Genomic DNA, 7,723 nt, shown 5'->3' on the forward strand with positions numbered 1-7,723 from the left:
ATGGGACACAAAGTGAGACATAGTGAACAATTCAGTGATACAGTTGTTCTCATCACAATCAACAGCAAATCAATGCCAACAAAAATAGTTCAGGTACATATGTCGATGCCAGAAGCAGAAGATGAAGAGGTAGGGAAAGTATATGAGGATATCAAATGGGTAATTCAGTATGTACAGGGAGATGATAATCTAATAATCATGAGGGATGAGAATGTATTAGTTATGGAAGGATTGGAAGAAAGAATTACAGGAGAATATAGGCTCAGTGGTAGGAATGAGAAAGGAGAAAGACTAATTCAGTTTGCCAGTAAAATTCTAACAGTAGCCAATACACTGTTCAAAAACCAAAAGAGGAGTGGGGGGGGGGGGGGGGGGAGTGTACTTCGAAAAACCATGGAGGCAGTGCAAGCAAGATACCAGCAGAATTACATTATGATGAGATGGATATTCTGTAATAAGATATCGGATTGTAAAGCATAGCCATGAGTAGATATAGACTCTGACCACAATTTAGTAGTGATGAAAGGTATGATGAAGTGAAAAAGAATTCTCAGGAAGGTTCAACATGGAGCAAAATGGGATACTGAAGTATGGAGGAATGATGAGATGTGTTTGAAGTTCTCTGAGTCATAGACACTGCAATAATGTATACTACAGTAGTCAGTTAAGTTGAAGAGAAATGGACATCTTTAAAAATTGCAGTTATAGAAGATGGATAGGCAAATATTGGTATAAGGAAGTTAACTGCAAAGAAACTTTGAGTAACTGAAGAAACACTTTAGCTAATCAACAAAACAGGGACGTACGAAAATGTTCATAAGGAAAGCCCAGAATACAGCAATGTAAGTCACTTAGGAATGAAATAAATAGGAAGTGCAAGGAAGCTATAGTGAAATGGCTGCACGAAAAAGGTGAAAAAATTGAAAAAGAAATTGTTGGAAGAACAGTTTCATCACACAGAAAAGTCAAAAATAAGAGTGCACGAGGAATTCTGCTGTTAAACATAAAGGAGACAATGTACAGGTGAAAATAATAAATTCGAGGCCTCCATGAGGGGTGGAACTAATTGCTGATGTAACAGAAGACAAAACAGGAGTCAAGTCTGAAGACACAGGAGATCCAGTATTACACTCAGATTTTAACAGAGCTTTGTGCCGGCCACGGTGGTCTAGCGGTTCTGGCGCTGCAGTCCGGAACTGCGGGACTGCTACGGTCGCAGGTTCGAATCCTGCCTCGGGCATGGGTGTGTGTGATGTCCTTAGGTTAGTTAGGTTTAAGTAGTTCTAAGTTCTAGGGGACTTATGACCTAAGATGTTGAGTCCCATAGTGCTCAGAGCCATTTGAACCATTTGAACAGAGCTTTGGAAGATATGCAGTCAAATGAGGCAGAAGGTACAGATAATATTCCTTTGGAATTTTGAAGCTGACTGGGGTACAAGGCAAGCAATTACTATTCAGATTGGTGTGTAGAATCCATGAGGCTGGAGGAGATATACCATCAGTCTTTCAGAAAAATATCATTACACAAAGACAGCAAGAGCAGGTAAGTGCAAGAATTGCAACACAATCAACGTAACAGCTCATCCATCCAAGTTGCCAACAAGAATAATAAACAGAAGAATGGAAATAAAATTTAGTATCTTTTAAGGTGACAGTCGTTTGACTTTTGGAAAGGTAAAGGCACCAGTGAGTCATTTATGAAAATGCACTTTACAAGGGAAGCAAGAATTAAGAAAAATCAAGACATGTTCATAGCCTCTGTGAACTTGGGAAAAACATTTGATGATGTAAAGTGGTGCAAGATGCTCAAAATTCTCAGAAAATAGATGTAAGTTACAGAAAAAGATGGGTAATGGACAATATTAGTGAACCCAGCAATGCTTTGCAGTTGCTAAATATGTATAGGAATTGTATATATGTCCTATTTCCTTCTTCCCCTCTTTCTGTCCATCTCCTTCTCCCCCTCTCTTTGTGCATCTCATCCTCTCCCCCCCCCCCCCCATTCTTTGTTTATCTTGTCCTCCTTCCCCCCCCCCCCCCAAAAAAAAATCTCCCTCCATCAATTCTTCACCCCTCTCTCTGCCCATCTCCTCCTTCCCACTTTCCCTGCCCATCTTCTGCCCCTCCCCCTCTGAGTCCATCTCATTTTCCCCTCTCTCTCTATCCCATGCTTTGTTTATTGTTACTGCAAATAAAGCATCAATTGGGAAATGAAGTAACTGAAAATGAATGGGTAAATCAGTTGGGGTCATTATGATAAGGGGTACAGGAAACAGCTCTCCAGCAGCTCAATATACGTGGGTGACAGTTTCATTGACAGTATTTCTCATAGTTTTAATCTGTGAAGAGTATGACTACAAAGTTTCAGATGATTCAGATTCCACAGTAGCATTCTCATCTTAAGTCGATACGGCATAAATACAACATTCCTCTTTCCTCTTAAGATTGAGTGCAACCTAAAAATCAAAACAGCACACTGTTCCACAAACAATTGTTGTTTAAAATTATACATACAGAGGAAGAATATATGAAGAAGTAACAATCTGTCTAATGGTTTAACTGCCCTAATACCTAAGTTAAAACTAGCTACAAGAAATAAAACGAAACTGCACATTTTCACAGCACAGAATTTTCTTTTTTTTAACAGAAAATCCGTACACTGTTGTTTAAATGTCCTTCTGAATGTTAATAGAGTATTGTGTTACAATTTGAAGTAAGAAGTAAAGAACTTATTGAGATTTTTACTAACAATGTCTCCCCTATATATATTAAATATTTATTTATGTAGTACATATATTTAAATATATACAGCCATGACTGTCTGAATGTTTATTAGAACATTGTGTAAAAATCTGAAATAATTTGGTCACAAGCTTTGCAAGATATTTACTAATAACATTCCCCCTTTACATATTTCATATATACTTCTTTACCATACACATGTTCATCCAAACATTTATTTGAGTATCATGTAAAAACAGGAAATAAATCATTCAAGAACTTTTCTTACAGCATTTACCCTTTACGTATTTCATACTTATTTATGTACCATATACATTAAAAATATGTAGTTTATGTCTGTCCAAATGTTTATTAGGGTGTTGTGTAAAAATGTGAAGTAATTCAGTCAAGAACTATTGGAGATTTTTGGTAACAATGTTAAACAACAACTTACTTTTATATAGTAATATAGATATGGGTTTTTGTATACATTATATATTTAAGAGTATGTAGTCTATGTCCATCCAAATGTTTACTAGAGGATCATGTAAAAATATAAATTAAAACATTCAGGAACATTTCAAGTTCTTTGCTAACTACATTTCCCCTTTACATATTATAAATTTATATCACATATATTAAAAAATATATAGCCTCTGTCTGTTTGAATGTGTATTAGAGTATCGTGTGCAAATATGAAGCAAATCGGTGAAGAACTTTTGTGTTACATTTTATACATGTATTTATACAGCACATATATTTAAAAAATTTATGCATCCCATGTCTGTATGAATACTAACTACAGTACCATATACAAATCTGAAGTAAATGATTCAAGAACTTTGCAAGATTTTTGCTAAAATCATTTTCCTTTTAAGTAGTACATATATATTTATGTACCATATACATTAAAAATGTGTAGCCCACATCTGTTCAGTTATTAACTCTGCCTGAACGGATCCCGAAAGGCCCAACTGTACCGACCGACCAACCACCATGTCGTCCTCAGATGCGATGTCGTCCTGGATGCGATATGGAGCAGCGTGTGGTCAGCACACAGTTCTGCCAGCTGTTAACAGGTTTCATGACCAGAGCCATTACTTTTCAATCAAGTAGCTCCTCAACTGGCCTCACAAGAGCTGGATGCCCCTCGCTTGCCAATAGCACTTGGCAGACGCGAGGGGTCACCTGTCCAACTGCTAGCCAAGCCCACCAGAGCTTAACTTCGATGATCTGATAAGAACCAGTGTTACCACTGTGGCAAAGCCATTAGCATACAGTAATTCAGTGTAAAAATTTGAAATAAATCGGTCAAAAACTCGTCAAGATATTTGGTAACAATGTTAAACTACAACTAGTCTTCATATAGATATATATGAACCAAGAGGGAATGTTAAGGATAGAAGAGCAAGAACAAAATGCTTGGATTAAAAGGGGGTATAAGACAGGGACAAACCCTTTCTCCTCTATTATTCAATCTGTACATTGAAGAAGCAGTGACACAAATAAAAGACACATTCAAGAGTGTGATTAAAATTCCAAGGTGAAGATACCAATGATAAGATTTGCTGCTGATATTGGTATCCTCAGAGAAACCAAGGAAGAATTACAGGACATACAAATGCACTGAACAGTTTACTGAGTGTACAATGTGTACTGAAGACAAGTTGAAGAAAGACGAAAGTAATGCATAGCAGGGTAAATCAGACTAGTGATGAACATAACATCAAAACTGGGGACCACAAAGCAAATGAGGTGAAGGAATTCTGCTACTTTGGAAGCAAAACAATGAATGAAGAATGATGCAAGGAGGACATAAAAAGCAGGGTAGCACGAGCAAAGAGGTTATTCCTGGGCAAAAGAAATCTACTAGTGTCAGATGTTGGTCTTAATTTGAGAAGGAAATTTCTACAATGTATGTCTGAAACAATAACCAAAACGGCCTTGCTGTGCTGGTACTGCGAACGGCTGAAAGCAAGGGGAAACTACGGCCGTAATTTTTCCCGAGGGCATGCAGCTTTACTGTATGATTAAATGATGATGGCGTCCTCTTGGGTAAAATATTCCGGAGGTAAAATAGTCCCCCATTCGGATCTCCGGGCGGGGACTACTCAAGAGGATGTCGTTATCAGGAGAAAGAAAACTGGCGTTCTACGGATCGGAGCGTGGAATGTCAGGTCCCTTAATCGGGCAGGTAGGTTAGAAAATTTGAAAAGGGAAATGGATAGGTTAAAGTTAGATATAGTGGGAATTGTGAAGTTCGGTGGCAGGAGGAACAAGACTTCTGGTCAGGTGACTACAGGGTTATAAACACAAAGTCAAATAGGGGTAATGCAGGAGTAGGTTTAATAATGAATAGGAAAATAGGAACGCGGGTAAGCTACTACAAACAGCTTAGTGAACGCATTATTGTGGCCAAGATAGATACGAAGCCCACACCTACTACAGTAGTACAAGTTTATATGCCAACTAGCTCTGCAGATGACGAAGAAATTGAAGAAATGTATGATGAAATAAAAGAAATTGTTCAGATTGTGAAGGGAGACGAAAATTTAATAGTTATGGGTGACTGGAATTCGAGTGTAGGAAAAGGGAGAGAAGGAAACGTAGTAGGTGAATATGGATTGGGGCTAAGAAATGAAAGAGGAAGCCGCCTGGTAGAATTTTGCACAGAGCACAATTTAATCATAGCTAACACTTGGTTTAAGAATCATGATAGAAGGTTGTATACATGGAAGAACCCTGGAGATACTAAAAGGTATCAGATTGATTATATAATGGTAAGACAGAGATTTAGGAACCAGGTTTTAAATTGTAAGACATTTCCAGGGGCAGATATGGACTCTGACCACAATCTATTGGTTATGACCTGTAGATTAAAACTGAAGAAACTGCAAAAAGGTGGGAATTTAAGGAGATGGGACCTGGATAAACTGAAAGAACCAGAGGTTGTACAGAGTTTCAGGGAGAGCATAAGGGAACAATTGACAGGAATGGGGGAAAGAAATACAGTAGAAGAAGAATGGGTAGCTTTGAGGGATGAAGTAGTGAAGGCAGCAGAGGATCAAGTAGGTAAAAAGACGAGGGCTAGTAGAAATCCTTGGGTAACAGAAGAAATATTGAATTTAATTGATGAAAGGAGAAAATATAAAAATGCAGTAAATGAAGCAGGCAAAAAGGAATACAAACGTCTCAAAAATGAGATCGACAGGAAGTGCAAAATGGCTAAGCAGGGATGGCTAGAGGACAAATGTAAGGATGTAGAGGCTTATCTTACTAGGGGTAAGATAGATACTGCCTACAGGAAAATTAAAGAGACCTTTGGAGACAAGAGAACCACTTGTATGAACATCAAGAGCTCAGATGGAAACCCAGTTCTAAGCAAAGAAGGGAAAGCAGAAAGGTGGAAGGAGTATATAGAGGGTCTATACAAGGGCGATGTACTTGAGGACAATATTATGGAAATGGAAGAGGATGTAGATGAAGATGAAATGGGAGATACGATACTGCGTGAAGAGTTTGACAGAGCACTGAAAGACCTGAGTCGAAACAAGGCCCCCGGAGTAGACAACATTCCATTGGAACTTCTGACGGCCTTGGGAGAGCCAGTCCTGACAAAACTCTACCATCTGGTGAGCAAGATGTATGAAACAGGCGAAATACCCTCAGACTTCAAGAAGAATATAATAATTCCAATCCCAAAGAAAGCAGGTGTTGACAGATGTGAGAATTACCGAACAATCAGTTTAATAAGCCACAGCTGCAAAATACTAACACGAATTCTTTACAGACGAATGGAAAAACTAGTAGAAGCCGACCTCGGGGAAGATCAGTTTGGATTCCGTAGAAATACTGGGACACGTGAGGCAATACTGACCTTACGACTTATCTTAGAAGAAAGATTAAGGAAAGGCAAACCTACGTTTCTAGCTTTTGTAGACTTAGAGAAAGCTTTTGACAATGTTGACTGGAATACTCTCTTTCAAATTCTAAAGGTGGCAGGGGTAAAATATAGGGAGCGAAAGGCTATTTACAATTTGTACAGAAACCAGATGGCAGTTATAAGAGTCGAGGGACATGAAAGGGAAGCAGTGGTTGGGAAGGGAGTAAGACAGGGTTGTAGCCTCTCCCCGATGTTATTCAATCTGTATATTGAGCAAGCAGTAAAGGAAACAAAAGAAAAATTCGGAGTAGGTATTAAAATCCATGGAGAAGAAATAAAAACTTTGAGGTTCGCCGATGACATTGTAATTCTGTCAGAGACAGCAAAGGACTTGGAAGAGCAGTTGAATGGAATGGATGGTGTCTTGAAGGGAGGATATAAGATGAACATCAACAAAAGCAAAACGAGGATAATGGAATGTAGCCGAATTAAGTCGGGTGATGTTGAGGGTATTAGATTAGGAAATGAGACACTTAAAGTAGTAAAGGAGTTTTGCTATTTGGGGAGCAAAATAACTGATGATGGTCGAAGTAGAGAGGATATAAAATGTAGACTGGCAATGGCAAGGAAAGCGTTTCTGAAGAAGAGAAATTTGCTAACATCGAGTATAGATTTAAGTGTCAGGAAGTCTTTTCTGAAAGTATTTGTATGGAGTGTAGCCATGTATGGAAGTGAAACATGGACGATAAATAGTTTGGACAAGAAGAGAATAGAAGCTTTCGAAATGTGGTGCTACAGAAGAATGCTGAAGATTAGATGGGTAGATCACATAACTAATGAGGAGGTACTGAACAGGATTGGGGAGAAGAGGAGTTTGTGGCACAACTTGACCAGAAGAAGGGATCGGTTGGTAGGACATGTTATGAGGCATCAAGGGATCACCAATTTAGTATTGGAGGGCAGCGTGGAGGGTAAAAATCGTAGGGGGAGACCAAGAGATGCATACACTAAGCAGATTCAGAAGGATGTAGGTTGCAGTAGGTACTGGGAGATGAAGAAGCTTGCACAGGATAGAGTAGCATGGAGAGCTGCATCAAACCAGTCTCAGGACTGAAGACC

Source organism: Schistocerca nitens, chromosome 1, assembly GCF_023898315.1.
Source record: "Schistocerca nitens isolate TAMUIC-IGC-003100 chromosome 1, iqSchNite1.1, whole genome shotgun sequence".
NCBI classification, from domain to species: domain Eukaryota; kingdom Metazoa; phylum Arthropoda; class Insecta; order Orthoptera; family Acrididae; genus Schistocerca; species Schistocerca nitens.